General features: G+C 43.9%; 1 long non-coding RNA gene across 3 annotated transcripts in view; it reads right to left on the minus strand.

The window, feature by feature from the left end:
- Positions 1-14591: 14591 nt before the first annotated feature.
- Positions 14592-16300, minus strand: part of LOC135258862 (uncharacterized) — a 67310-nt gene continuing 65601 nt past the window's right edge. For all 3 annotated transcript variants that reach the window (XR_010331112.1, XR_010331114.1, XR_010331113.1), the window contains one exon: positions 14592-15725. This is a non-coding gene — a long non-coding RNA (uncharacterized LOC135258862). The remainder of the gene's footprint in view (positions 15726-16300) is intronic.

Here is a 16300-nt window from a genome sequence, read left to right on the forward strand (position 1 = left end):
AAGTCTCCTTCTGCCCCGCCTTCGACCGCCCTTCCCTGTCTTCCACGATTAACGGGATTACCCACAATGCACCTGGATTTACTATTCACCTCCCAAGTCGGGCACGAACATTTCAGAACTCGCTCTCCTCTATGAGAAATGCTGCGGTTCTTCTGAAGAAAGGAGGCACGTGCAGAGAGACAAGCTGGGCATGATTAGTTCACAGGTCACAGGTCACAGGTCACAAAGGTCATCTGTCAACAAGAGTGTTACTTTAGATTCTGTGTGCCATAAAATGTCTCAGATCTGGCAATAGTATGTGAATCTCTGCATGAGGAAGCCAGGCTACTTCTGTATCCCATCCAACTCTATGAAATATAATGGGGAGGAGATAACGGTTTTTCATTTGAAAAAAAAAAAAAAACACAAAATGCAAAATGTGTTGGTTTAAATTATCAGTGTAAAAGAATGCAAGGTTCTCTGCTGGGTATTATGAAAACCTCTTTTTCTTGAGTTGGTGATTAAACACGAACTGATTTTTTTTTAAAATATCAATCTGGAGCCTGGCAGTTGCAGTGCTGGATTGGAGATCAGAAGAATGTGTTCCTGTGCTCGAGAAACTCCAGGGTATTAGCACAAAATCATTTGGTTTTAATGACTGCTGTTCGGTGGGGGGAGGGGGGTGAGTAACTGTCAAAGTGATTGGAAATTTCTCATCTATTTTTGCTGACTCTACCTGTAATTGTCTTACAGACAAATGCATGTGAGCCATTGTTCCTTGCCATGGTCTATATGTCATCTTCCTCCTTGCTACACAGCCATTTTGATAGCCACGCCATATTGTTCAGCTTGTTTTGCAGATGTTAAACGATTTTTTAATGGTTTTTTCATTCACTCCCTTGACTCAAAATAGCCTGAGAATTATCCTCTCTTCCATGGTTCTGTCTTGTACATGATTCCATGTGGTTTTTATACTCATATTGGTAGCGTCCTCCAATGGTTCTCATAAAAACACAGAGGGGATGTGGAAAAAAAAATGTTCACAATATATAAAAATGCCAGACATCTCTAATCAAATGTATCCTTTGTACAGGAAATGACAAATTTCCTATATCCTTTAATCCATCAGATTTTCTGAGCGTTGTATTAAAAAGACACACAGAATAGAAAAAAGTACAGAATTAATTTGAAATGCCTAAACTGAACATATCACAAAATTAGTTCACTTTTCACTTCACAATCTTAATTTTTCATTTTCTGAACATCCCTTCAGAAAATAAAAAGACTTCCGTTTTTAATTAAGTGAAATCCATAAAAAATAAAGCTCTTGAGTTATTGCCCTCTCATTGCTCTGGCCGCTCTAAATAAACAGGCAATAAACATGTGGAGTTTAATGCTGCCGGGACTGATCCTCTTTAACGGGCGCTAGAATTTAAAGTGCTGGTCAAACAGTTGGCTTTAATTGAGTGATATAGTGTAGTGGTCTCTGCTTCTAAAATCATTTTCTTTTGTTTTTTATTAAAAAATAGTCAGACTTCGAAAAAAAGTTTGAGATTTATGAACCAGGTGTGTTATTCTTGTTATACTCCAGAACGAGAGAGTTTATAAAATTACGTACCTGAACTAGTCTTTGGCTGATAACACGGCAGCCTAACGATGTCGTGACTGACGACTGCTACTGACGGAGTGATAAAGTTCACCGCGCATTTTGGCTGACTGACTGAGTGAGTGATAAGTACACGCGCAGTCTGTGACTGACTACTGAGTTGATAAGTTACGCGCAAGTCTGTGACTGACTGACTGATGGTGATAATTACACGCTGCTTCTACTAGTGACTGACTGACTGAGTGAGTGATAAAGTTACACCGCGCATGTCTGTGACGTCGGCCGGTTCGGTCCAGCCATATACTAGGTTTTAACCTGGTCTTGTTGAACAATATTAGTCCTTTGCTCTCCTCATTTTGGAATTGCCAGTTGCTCTACACTCACAGCAGAAAGGGTTCCAAAAGGCTCCCCTGTGTCTCCATAGCGGAACCCTACCTAATTCAAGGGTTCTTTATTTCTTTGTTGGGCAAAATGGTTCAATGTGGGAACCTTCCCATTTTTCACCCCTACCATAGAGGGTTTCGTAAAGTACTAAAAAGGGTTCCCCAATGGAGACAAACAAAAGAACCCTGTTTTTCTGAGAGTGTACCTGAATCACTGCCCTCCCACCTGAACCAGTACTGGAGCCAGAGCATCGGAATATGTGTGTGTGTGTGTGTGTGTCTGACTTCCCTGCAGGAAAACTGAGGCAGGGGCATTACATTACATTTTTTTTGGCAGATGCTTTTATCCAAAGCGACGTACTATAAGCGCATACCGAAGGTCATTGGAACAGCTATAAAACACAGGCCCAATAAGGTACAATACTCATCATGCAACAGTCATTCATAGCCATGAATACATTAAGTCCAGTTCGCACAGTAAGAATAGGCTAGGATTTAAATTCAGTGTTACGAACTGCATTAGGAATCAATTAAGTCAAACTAGGAGGCATGACAACAAGCTACAACGTCAAGATAACGATACAAGTGCTATACACTGTAAGCGCTGGATGGAAGTATATGCAATATGAAAGCGCTTCAGGAACAAAGTAAAAGGCTACAAGTGATAAGAGTGAGACCTGAGATTGGCAAAAAAAAGCAATATTCAGCCCTGCTGGAGGAATGAGGTACTGCGGTGTATGACGTCGCACGAGCGTCGGCCCCATCGGTGAAGCGAAGGTAGCGTCTGGCCGCCGTTCCGTTAAACACCGCGACTCTGAGCCGTCGTCCCCGCCGCGTCCCCGCCCTCATCGCGGCCTGTGAGCCGGACACATTAAACATGGCATCGCCGTGGCGACACCCACCCGCCCGCCGGGGCCCTGTCCAAACACATATCGGCCCCCGAGAAGTCCGACGCGGCGCGGCAGCTGCTATCAGGGCCCTGTCGCCGGCCATTAGCGTCTGCGAGCGGCTCCCAACGCGCTGGCTCCGTCTCCACCGGCGTGGGGGTCTCAGATTAAAGGGATCGGTGCTATGCCTCTAAACACACAATCTCGGCTTGCTTAACAACCCCCTCTACACAAACAACACACACACGCGCCCCCACCCCCCAACCCCCCCTGGGGGGCCTGGTGATTCATCAGCGAGCATCGCCGGCTCCTCGTGGCAGGGGGGAGGGGCCTTCTGACGACAGCTGAGCTCAGCTGTGTAAAAAAAAAGGGTGTGGGGGGTAAGTGCTTGCAAAAAATAAGCAAAAAAAAGAAAGAAAAAAAAAAAAACCCCTGCTTGTAAAAATTGATCTCGCGCCATGTAAATATTTAACACTTTCGCGCAGTCTCAGCACGATCGCCAGCGGCCCCCAGGAGTCCTCCGCAGACGTGCCGACCCTCTCCGGGGCTTTCCGGGGGTCTCCAAAGTGCCTTCGTTCCCTCATTATCATACCCTCATTGCGCCAGGTGTCAATACCGCGGATCCCTTTCCCGCACTGCTCTGCTTATTCATCATCTTCAGCACCAGGAATGTTAAGGCCCCCGGAGTTCTATCCGTTGTATGCAGGCGCCAATGGCACCTCCAGTTCACACATCTGTGACTTCAAGGCGAAATTCACAAGTTTGATTAAATATTGTTGACGACAGCTCCTTGTCCTCCGAACGCAACTGTAGCTGGGTTTCAAATATTCATGTATTTCCATTTGCTATTATTGATTATTAATGTAGAACTTAAAAAAAATCCAAGGTTAAAGCTCAGATTTTGTCTGATTTTTTAGAACTTGTCTAGTCATTATAATTGCTTGCAGGTGTATTTTTCCACGCTCCTACTGGTATTTTTTAGGGTGATATATTTTGCTGACAGTTATACATGAGACAGCTTCCCCACCGCATTGACTAATGGACCTAGGTCCATGTGTTTAACTACTCGAATCCCAACCGTGCTGGTTTGTTCCTGTAAATGTGACCAATAGGGTTGGGCTTTGGGTCTAACCGGGAAGCAGACCCACACGTATCCTGTCCCTCAAAAACAAAAACAAAAAAAATAAATACGGCATGTTTTAAGCGTTTGGATGATATGGTGCAAGGAGAAGCATACGGGTCCATCTGTCCAACACAGCGCAAAACCGCTGTCATAATGGGATCAGACCGTTGTGCATTTCGTGTACCAAAACACTGCGGCTTGGCGCTTACACAAATCGCGCCACATTTTCCAGTACATTTCCCCACTGCTAACAACGATCCATTTTCCACAAGACTGAGTTCACCTCATATGCATCAACTTGGTGGGGGGGGGGTCCAACACGCAGGTTTGCATCGCATCACTCTGCACTGATTTCCGCAGCCCACTTTCAAGCGGAGCCATTGAGGGTAAAAAAAAAAAAGAGAAAAAAAAAGGTCTCGTTCGAAGATTTAACGGTGTCCCGCTTGGAACGTAAACCCACATTCAAATGTCACGGCCCTTAACACTATAAAACGCAGCCGTGGGCCCGTCTTCGGTTTTTACAGCAGTCTGCTCCCTGCTCCGCTGCCCAAATGTATTTAAATAAGTCATATGTTATCGCGGCAGTGAAATCTCCCATTAGTTTCCACTGAGGGCAGCTTATGTAAAAAAAAAACACATACGGCGCGTGCAAATGCGTAATCATCGCAGGGGGATCAGATCAGAACGCGGGAGGGAACCTGAACGGGCACATCGGCGAAGCTTTAAAACGCTAAAATATCAGGAAAAAGACCATGGGTGCAAAAAATATGCCTAAATTTATTATGAGATATTATGGTTCATCGGAGGCTTTGGTGGATTCATAAAATGAGAGAAGCATCACTTTGATGTGCTCGACTTGGCCCCTCACACTCGCTGATATTACAGTTTTTGACACTGAAAATGGTGGCTTTGGATCGAGGCATCGACAGCCAAGTGGGAGTTCATAGGGTGTAGCTGACTGCGCTGCAAAATTTCTGGGGTCATATCCAATTGTAGTTAATCATTAATTAAGCGATAAAGAACCGTTAAGTTTGAAACCGAATGGCCTGAACTTGACAGTAACGTAAAATAACGAGTGAACCGGGTTCTTTATTGAAATGTCACAGACAACATTCAGCAATGGGAAGATTAGCTCTATCTTTTGAAGGCATTTAGAAAAAAACGGAAAATTAATTTCTGTTCAGAAATTTCAATCGCTCCATCCCCTCTGCCCGATGAGACTAACCGAGGCGATTGTATTCATAAAGGCCGATTTCTTTTTTTTTATTCTTTTTTTAAAAATATACATTTATCTCTGTATGTAATTAGTTTGACTTTCTCTAAAAGTTAAGCCTTGAAGCAGAAATGGAAGGTTCGTCACAGAGAGCGTGTGTTCCTGCGCTTTGATGCTTAAACACAGGAGTCCTGGCTCTGTTAGCCGGCGAACCCCACAGGTGAGCGGGACCAGGCCCAGTTTCCTGGGGCCCAACCGCAGGGCTCCCACCTGCCCGCTCTGGTGGAAGTCCCGTCACCCGCGGCGATGGTCGCCGTGGCAACACAGTTCCTCCCCGCTGCAGAGGCAAGGCCTGGTGAAGTGATTAGGCCTGGCCCCCCCGTGGCGATCTTTTAATTGAGCTCCGTGCCATCCAGCCTGGTTAAAGCGGCTATCGGGGCAATGACCAGCGCACTGCCCTGAAAGATGAGACAGTGCCCTGCTGTCGCCAGGTCCTAATGCATCATCGGGTCTTAGCCAATCACGGTTTATTTGTCAGCATTGGGGGCGATTTACAGACTCGCAAAACACATTTCTCTCTCTCTCTCCCTCCCCCCCTCTCTTTTTCTCGCTCTCTCTCAAGCAGCGGTGGGCGACTGGCTGTCTTACAGAGAAGGATCCGGCTCCTGCTGTCCCCCCCCCCCGCCCCGCCCCGCCCCCACGCCCACCCGCTCCCGCTCGCAGGCTTTCCTCCGAGGGGGAAGAAGAAAGAGACAGCCCGATTCCTGAAAACAAAAACATAAAAGAACCCGGGCCTCCATCGAGAAAAACAATCAGGGGAGAACACCGTCAGACTTGTAAAAGTCTGCTGGCCTCTGCAATTTCTCTCTTACAGTCGGAGCGCTTTATAGTATGGTAATGACCTGTGAAACGTACGGGGCAGAGACACGGCCTGATGAAGGGAACTGCGGCAAATACTGAGCCCTCTCACGCGGGGGCGGGAGACCTGCCAGCCGAGTTTCAGAAGTCTTCCCCTCACCTGGGCCTGGTCTGTCGTGCGGTTAACATTTGTACATAAATCTGACTTGCAAATAAAACGTAAGTATCAGTGCATCTCTCACAAAGACAGCCCATTGTGTTTTTGAGATCAACAAAAAGGAGCTCACCAGACTATGTCTGTAAAGAAAACAATTCCAATGGTTCGTTTTTTTGTGTGGTGTTATTGTTGATTGAATTCAGGTTCATAGTGTTGCGACACACTTTCCCGTGAGTGATATGTCTGGTTGTGACAGGCTCCGTGAAACTTAATATTGACTGCTAACGCTCAGTCTCCTGTTCCTGCTCCATAGATAGAGTCTCGGCCTGCCTCCTCCCTCATTTCCTGCCTTCAGGCACTTCTTGTCTATTTCAAAAATGGAGGGAGGAGACCATGGGCACGAGGACGAGGAAACAGGAAACACGGAGACACACTGGGTGGAAACGGGACACCTCACGCCTCCATCCTCGTTGCCGGGGATCTATCCCTGTAGGTTCTCTTTCCGACCCCAACAAAGCACGCTTCATTCAACAGCTGGAGATCTTCTTGAGCTGCTAATTAGTACAGTCGGGTGTGCCAAATTAGGGCTGGAATAAAAACCAACAGGATGGTGGATCTCCAGGAACGCGGTTGGTTACCACTGCCTTGTATACTGCTGTCACCCAACAGAAGCACGATTCTCTGGCTTTATTTGTTTTTTCTTGGAACATCAAGTATTTAAAAAAAAAAAAAAAAACACTTCAGGATACAGCCGAAGTCCCATCTTTGGTTTCCTCTCAGAGTTCAATGAAATTCTCGTTAGAAATGTTCAGTATAGAATCAGGTATTAGATTCCCTCAGGAAAGCAGTCATGAGCTGCTAAGTGGCTCATGCTGTTAAGGCACTGTTCTTGGTTGTGGCTGTGGATGGGCCCCATGGCCTGGTTTTGATTCTGGACCATGCGAGTGCTGATTGGCCAGCAGGGTGGCCAATCAGCACGCAATTAGTCCTAGGGTGACAGGGTTTCAATCAGCCAGGGTCATCATGTCTCATCCTGCACCTGTAACACCTGCTGGTTGATTGGCCACCTGCAAGGAACTCCTTTTTTTCCCGGACATGAAGCATCTTGGGTGGCACGGCAGTGCAGTGGATAGCACTGTTGTCTTACAGCAACCAAGTCTAAGGTGGAGTTTGCATGTTCTCCCTGTGTCCTCCGAGTACTCCGGGTTCCTCCCTGACTGTCCAAAGACATGCAGCTTAGGCTAACTGGAGACTCTAAATTGCCCGTAGGTGTAAGTGTGTGATTGAATGGTGTGTGCGCCCTGCGACTTGTCGACCTGTCTAGTGTGTACTGGCGCCTCTCACCTAATGCATGCTGGGATGGGATCCAGCCCCCCCCCCCTCCCCCCGCGCAACCCTGACCAGTAATAAGCGAGTTAGATAATGACTCATGTCTGTGTGTCCTGAGCCTGACAATAAGAAGCAGGACATCAAATGCTTCACAGCACATACTGGTGTGCGCCCTCCTGAATCGATACTGGAGATTGCCACAATCAGCTCTGATACACACACACGCATGCACACACACACATGAACTCACCTACCTACCCACCCACATCCACACCCACACACACACACACACACACACACGCACACGCACACGCACACACACACACACACGCACTTCCACCCACCCACCCATACTTGCTCATTCCAAATTGTGGGGGAAGGCATAAAAAAAAGACCCATAAAGAAAATAAACTGATATTTTTTTCATCTTCAGTACCCACTGTTCCGCCTGCGGCAATATCACACATGACTGACAGCACGCTGTCTTAACTCTATGTTTCATTAGTCAATCCACACTAATACACTGCATATAGAACATGTAATTATTACAAGCATATGTGCTGCGTATTCTCCTCACAGTGTTCATGTGCGACACTCCTCGATAATAATCACACTTTTGCGGTGGGCGCACACCTCTTTATTAAAAGAATTATTTTCTCTCAGTGGCTCAGTGATTCCTTGTATTGACAGTGCCCAGACTCCATTACGCTCTGTGTGTGAACATGAGCATTTCTTTTTTTTTTTTGAACACAGTAAGCTGTGTATTACCTTTTGAGTACAGACATTATTGAGCTTCGGGATGTCATAAAAAAAAAAAATAGGATGTTATCTTCGAAAAAAATGAATAAATAAACACTGTCTGCACTCTCATCTCCATGCCTCCCGGATAGCGTGAACTACCCGCTGAAAGCGAAAGCACGAAGGAGACAAGAGAAAGTACTTTGTCACTCGAGCGTCATTAAATGAAATTAAAATATACATGGGTGTTTGGCCGTTTATATGTTGCAAGAACAGCATTGGAATTCTACCCTACGGTATGTTATCGAGAAAAAAAAAAAAGTAATAAAAATGCATTAATTCTGAGCCCTTGTCATATGTTATGCTATGCGCTGAAGAAGACTGATGACTCTGAAAAAGTAATTACCCACCATGCCCTGTTTCTTTTCTTTCTTTCTTTTTTTCACTGAAGTATGTTTCATTTTCCAGCAGAGGAGGGCCAGAATGGATCATTTGAGCCCAAACCGGAGCAGGCACCCTGAAAAATGAGGTGTGTTGGGAGGGCGCTGGACACGATTTGGGAAACTGATTAGTGCAGAACGAGAGAGAGAGAGAGAGAGAGAGAGAGATGAACGGGACGGCACCTGCCTTTGTGAAACATCTGAGGACAGACCAAAGAGCAAAAAGATTGCCGGTCAATCGCGTGCAGTAAAAAGAAAACACACCGTTAAAGAAGCGGTAAAATAAATAGGTGAGCGTGATTTATGAGGTGGTCTCCGTGGAGACCATAAGAAAGGAGGATTTGTGCGCGCCGAGATTAACTGATGATTAGGACATCGTTACGGCACCGAGCTGTCGATGTACACCAGGTTGTTCATTAACCAGTTGGGCACCTGTGATAACAGGCTGCCTCTGGGGGGGAATCAGGAATAATTTGAGAATTAAGGCCCCCCCTCTACGGAGTTTAAAAAAACAGCCCAAGTGAGAGGCGGAAGAAATTGAATCATGTTATTTTTCCCAGTCATTATGGTAAGATAACACCGGCAGCCTTACGCCTTATTAAAGTGATATGAATTAAAACTCATCATGAATATCAGCATGGCGGGTGGGGGGGGGGGGGGTGTTGTTGAGCACGACGGTAACCAGAAACTCCCCAGACATAAAATTTGTGATAAAACTCAACGTTCTTGTACAACTCTGGAATGACATTTGTACATTTTGTTTTACATGCCAGATGGGAACAAGGAGTATGAACATAAAAATGAAAGTGTGTTGACAGATTGGGAAAATGTTAACTGGCCCCAATGTATTAAGGCTCATTCGCAAACTCAATATTTGCACAATTATCGACATTGCATTAAAAAATCTACAATTCTTATCTATAAATGACTAGTGATGTCATCACTGAACACACTGTACATGAGGGGGCTTGCTGGACCTCTATTTGATGACTATTTTTGTCATAAAACTAGTTTAAAAATAAAAAAAGTCAAACTTAACAAGCATTTTTGTTTTTCTATTTTTCTATTTCTATTTTTCTATAACCCTAACCCTAACCCTAACCCTAACCCAAATTTAAAATTTGCCAATGGGGCACTTTTCAAACAACAGGTGATATTTTCTTTTTGAGAGAGGAAAAAAGTTTTTAAGACTCTTTACAAGACTAAAACACTTGTTGAGATGGACTTTTTATGAATTTAAACTAAAAAAAGACTATAAAGACTAAACCGGGTGAAACCATTAACCTATTTATTTATTTATTTATTTATTTGGAGAGGAGCCAAAATGGCAGCTGGTTGATCAATCTGACGTGTCAGTGACAGTTGAGCCAATTTAGCAGAAGAGACACAGTTGGCAGCAGTGACCTATACCGGGTGCAGCCTTTCTGCCGCGATGCATCCCAGAAATAGAACCACGTCCCAGTCGGGCCACATGAATGGTGCTCGCATCTTTAACCAATCAGCTCTCGGTTTTTTTCAGAGCGAGTACTGATTAACGTTCATTTATGTTTTTGAATATACTCATGTGATGGATTGTTACTCCTAAATTTCTGAGTCCTTTAGCTTATGTTTCCCCTCTCTGGTTCTAAGGTCACACACATTATACATTGAGTAGGAACTCAAAGATGGATTGTTACCCCTTACATGCCATTTTGATGGTGCACTTTTGGGCTAAAGCAGAAATAATGCTATCATACATAAGACATAACATCTGTTACAACAGGTGTGACAGTGTCTTACAGCTTGAGACTCATAACATATCAACGTCAAAACGCCTGCCGTGATGCATGCTATGATGCACATTGACATCATGGCTTATGTTACATCCTGAGTTATGCTAACTATGATAAAAGTACCGAGCGTCACCTGCCACGTGGAGAGAAGAATACAGTCGCATCTGAGCGACCTCAAAACAACAATAAATCGACAGGAGAGCGAGTCAATTTGGGGGGGGGGGGGAGGGGAAATCACAAAGTGGTCTTCATGCTACTTTCATCACCTACATTGAGAAAATACAGACCTACTGAAAGTACAACTTGTGCCGAGATCAAACGGGATGGTGTGCAGACATCAAACGGGACGTCAGGACTCCTGAGCACCTTTCCTCTCAGGTCTCTCAGGCTCAAAGTGCCTCTCAACGATGCGGCAAAATACTCCACTGTTTCACGGTCAGACACAGCCGTGGCTTCAGTAGTTTCAATTTGTAAGTAGTCTGACTAACATTGTGTACGCAAGAACGCAGTCAAGCACTTGGACTTATCCTTTGACAGCCTGCTGAAAGATTGTGTGTGGCAGCCAGATAGATTATGTGATGACATAATTGTGAGATGATCATAATCGGCTTGTGTGAGTCTTGCCTAGTGGGCATTTTGTTCACATTTTGCCAGACTGGAGCAAACAGAATTGCATGTGGGTTTCTAAAGAGAGGGGAGAGCAGACAGTTAAGGAAAGTGTAAGAAAGAAAGAGCACAAAAGCAGAATTAAAATGGATTCTTCATGGCCATAGGGAAAAAGTGGCATCAGTCAGCAGTTTTAAGCTAATTTGATAACAACAGATATTGATAAATAGGTATTGATTTGAAGGTTCATTAAGAAGGCTAAAGCTGAATGTATGATGTTAATTCCAAATGCATAGGCAGGTGCCTCGGCTAATGAATTTATCTTGCTTTGTACCGCACTGCTGAAACCGTTCCTTAATCACTCCTTAATTATTTGATCTGTTCAATGGGGGAACAAGCTGTAGATATGGAACCATTTCGCAATTAAGTCTCCATCTCGCGCTCTCGGTTTCAAGACCACTTGAAATAAATGTGGCCTGGAGCTTGGTCTCAGTACTCTGTCTTACCCACAGATTCAATAATACTGATTTAGGTAGTTGAAGGTCATATGCAATTAACTGAAACCAGACTTTTTTTCTTATTCAACCAAACACAAATTAAAGCTCTTTTGAAAAATCCAAGAAACAGCAAAATGAGGCCTGAAAATTGTGGTGTCCTTGGCTGGAAGCGGAAAGTTTTTAAAAAAAAATTTTATAGGAGGAGGTGAACTTACTATTTGGATACAGAGAATCTGATTGGCTGTCTCCAGTTTCACAATTATCACTGTTTTAATGCAGTTAATAAAATGTATCAAAGCATGAAACATAATTTAGTGACTAGGGGAATGGCAGGTACCTACAGGCTATCAATCATTGTCAGCAAGAAGTACAGTACGCCTCTACGAACCACTCAGTCACTGCCCATCTTTCACCATGGTCTGAAGACTCACCTCTTCAGACTATATCTGGACTAACTAACTATCACCACTCTGCAGGGCACTCCCAATATGGGATCATTTTATTGCTTAAATCCCTCTACTTTGTTCCTATACGACCTCCAGTACGCACTTATTGTACGTCGCTTCGGATAAAAGCGTCTGCCAAATAAATGCAATGTAATGTAATGCCTCTCCTCTGATTGGCCCATGCTCTCATGCTGCATCATGTTGCGTTTTGAGTGTGAAATAGTCACTGGTGCTGTATACCAGTGTAAGTGCACTGGTGGAGTGCCCACACTTGGGCTGCAGTGCTCCTAACGTGAGTGCAGATGACGTGAGCGAATGAGACGTTAAACTGGAAAACTACAGTCGAAGTGAAGAGGAGAGGGGCACTGCAATACCTTTCACATTTAATAAAGGGTGTACATTTTCATTACGGTTCATGCAATAACGATTATATACGGTACATCCTATAACACAGGGGAGCAGGTGGAATTGTCATAGTCGTGTTTTAATTTTTTTTGAATCGCCATAATGAACGCAAACGGAAAGCGGAGGCGGTTCTGGGTACGATTCGTCCTGGTTACGCTGAGACAGCCCTGGTAGCAATACCCTCGTGAAAACGGTTTAAGGATGTTGTCAGCGCGTATCGGCTCGACGGTGACATTTATGAATTCTCATCTTCAATTTCAATTTCATTTCACTTTCCTATTTATCTGCGGCGTGAGTTCTATATCCTGGGTAATAAAAGCGCACTGAATTGCGAGCCGTCACGCTTATCTCCGTGTCCCCCCTGTGTTTCGGTAACTGGCGACAATTCAAAATTCAAAAGTGTGTGTCGCGCCTCTGAGAACACAAAGTGGGTTGATTTGTTCCCGGGGTTGAGTCTGTGACCTCGGAAACCAGCCACCTCATTGGTTAGCCAGTACAGAGCGTCTACTTCCTGAAGATGACAGCAGTCAAAACAATACACAACAGACCAAAGGCTTCTTCATTCTGACGGATGTTTCTCATTCCAATTTCTGGCGCCAGAAGTATTCTTTAATGCCTTGAGGCACTAAACAGACCAATAAAACCGCTTTTTTTTTCTAACAGAATACAAGTCGCTTGCCTTGTTTCTATTTAGCGTTAAAGCACGGACAGCCGCAAGTCAATGAGTGGACATTACTAGAATGTTGATATATGATTTAACAGCGTTTTGGTGTTTTTTTCACACGCTAATAATATTGTGTATTTCCAAATCAACAACCTCATTTGTATGAGCCGAGGTACAGGCCTTTTGTTTACAATAGCTTGCTGGAGGTAGCCTAAAGGAACCTGTTCATGCAACTGCATGAACAATGGAGTCCAAATACAAATTTTTGTGTCTCTAAGCCATGGCAGTAAACACATTAGACTTCATTTATAAGGAACACAATTGACTTTGCCCTGGTGTTTTGTTTATATAATAAAGTGAAACCAATAAAAGAAAATTAATTCATTAACTCCACATTTTCTTTTAACTAGTGGAAAGTCATATTTTCCCATGGTTTTATATGTTTCTGTGCTATGGTGAACACTGAAATGAATTTAGCAACCTTGAAAATGTGCAACTCAAACAGACCTTTTGGCATAAGTGGTCTGACCAATGCATCATAACCATGAACGCTAATAATTTAATGAGACCGAATATTCATTGGCACTGACCTTTTACAGCTGCCGTGGCATGTAATCAATCAACATTTGTTTTTATCTTTTACTATTAAATGCAACTTTTAACCGTTTTTTTCCCCCGCAAACTCAATTTGAGTTTGTTTTAATGATCGCTGAACTCACCAAACTGTATGTCCATGGGAAAAAAATATTTTCAACGTAAGTTAAAGGCAAATGTTGGCTGAATCCCAACCCTTATCTCAATACGGGAAGCCAAAGCCATCTTCAAAGAGATAAGGGATTCATCCAGTGGCTTTGATCGAGTTGCATATGCCCTTAACCCATCCAACACTGTCAATAAAAATATACAGTAAATGTAGCCCGCAAACAAAATGGTGAAAGCATTGACTGGGAGAGATGCCGCTTGAGAAAAAACTGCCATAAAACTGTATATGTCCTGTTATTTTATTGGATGGCCCGTATTTCCATTATTCTACATGGCTTTGATCATGTTTTGAAAAAACAGTGAAATGGCGTACATTGCCAATCAGTCTAGGTTTCAATGGTACAGAGTGCATCAGAAAGAAAAGCACTTAACACAACTGCAGCCTGGATTGGCTCGCCAATTAATGTGGTCAAGGATGCACAGGGTTAAAAGTAATCCTACCGCAAACAATGGATTCTGTGGATTATTTGAATATAACATTTAATCAACGGGTTTAAAAGATGATTAAGCTACCAATTAATTCTGTTTCTGTGTTAGCAAGCTAATAATCTGCCATTTTGATTTCAAGGACCAGTGAGAACATTCGCTATGAAGTCTGGAAAAAAAATTTTTTAAATCACACTTGCAAAACAATGGCTTTCTTCCTCCTCTTTTTTTTAATATGACTAAACGTTTGTGAACTTTGCACTGAAATAGTCAGAAATCAATGACACTTTCATGAAAACATTCAAAGGCAGGGTTTTTATTTCAAATGATGAGATTGCCACAGCGAGGTGTTTAATTGGACTGGTTGCAGGCGAGCCTGCCAGGCCCAGGCCTCTTTGTCCCCGCTCAGGTGGACTCACACTGTGGACCCCCCGTTGCTGTTTTCATCACGGAATTAAAGACAGCTAAAGGTCAATTATTACGCGGCGGATTGAGATCTGAGCTTGTCACACTCCACAGATTAATAAGAGTAAGACCTCCCATCATGCACTCCTTTCATAAGAAACCCCAGCCCGCAGCCCACCTGATCTATTATGGACCCGTGGTAACTGCTCTCTGTTAAGACACACTCAAACATACTGGGGTCAACATTGCACAGGTCTCAAAATCACAGGTGTCAATATTATTGGCACCCCTAAAGATTCTTTATAATAAAATCTAACAAAAGAAATTAGCAATAAAACTCTGGTAAATCAAGCATTATTCAGTGTTATTCAGCAAACCTTTCTCTTGACAGTAAACATCACAGCTAAATACAAATATAATCTTACTCAACCTAATATACAGTATTTGGGAAGAAATATTTATCTACGCTTACCCCTACCTAATGGAACCCTCCAAATACCCCGGCCAATGCGATCGGCAGCTGCCCGTCGCCCTATGGAGGCACAATCCAGCATTTGAACAATTCCAGCTGGATTCGAACCGAGACTGTGCACAGTAAAACGACCAGTGTTAATTCAATTTTAACAGATAACATTTGGTCCCACGCTGGCCAGAGTCATTATCTGGTACAGTTTTGAATTAACACTGTTAAGTGTTGAATAAACACTGGACATTTCACTGTGTCGGGCTCATCCATACACCGCAGCACAGGGGCATGACCGAATGAGCCACCCAGCAGAGTTACCCAGCATCCCTCTTACCTATGGTTTCCAATGCATTTTCTCCCTTGCAGTCTCGTATGGCAGCAGGTTGCAGTGCTCATGGAAACAGCACATTCTTTTTCTCTGCACTCCCAGTGCTCCGGGCTACAATGATGTGGGGAGCTATCTTTCAGCTAACAGGCTTGCAACTTGTCATTTTGGCGCCGAATCCTTTTTTCTCCCCCCCTCTTCTTTTCCTTCTTTCTTTCCACAAACCAAAACGAGCAGGCTGTACGGGAAGAAAGGGAAAAGCAACGGATAAATATAGCACTAAGGACTGAGATGGTTCCGTGGCGAAGACAAGATTGAACACGCACAAAAGAGCCCCCTTCAAAGACCAGCACCATAACCTGAAGGCAACAACCGAAGAGCAAAAGGAAGCTTAATATAAAACAACGATTTCTAAAACGAGAACTGAACAGGGCACTCAACAGTGGCTTCGAATGCACTGCTGGCCTTTTTACTACCATCAGCTAAAATTAGGGTAGCCTATCGCCATTCATAGCCTCTCCAGTCAGTCCCTGACCCAAACCACCATTTCAGGGTTCCAGAAAATGCACTGCTGTCGGTAGGGAAAGCCGACAGTTCATTGGTCTTTCTGTTTGGTTTACAGTTTATTTCAAATACTCTATGAAATCTTCGGTTTATTTGAATGTGTACATAGAAATATCGTTTTAAAAATAAATACGTTTTTGCTCGGCTGCGGTGTGAAAAGAAGCAGCAGATTGACCCCGTGTGGTTCGCAGGAGAACCGCGAGTCGTCTCCACACTCCCCAGCTGACAGCAGGGGGCGTGTATGAGCAC

This window comes from Anguilla rostrata, chromosome 7 (genome assembly GCF_018555375.3).
Source record: "Anguilla rostrata isolate EN2019 chromosome 7, ASM1855537v3, whole genome shotgun sequence".
Classification (NCBI taxonomy): Eukaryota; Metazoa; Chordata; class Actinopteri; order Anguilliformes; family Anguillidae; genus Anguilla; species Anguilla rostrata.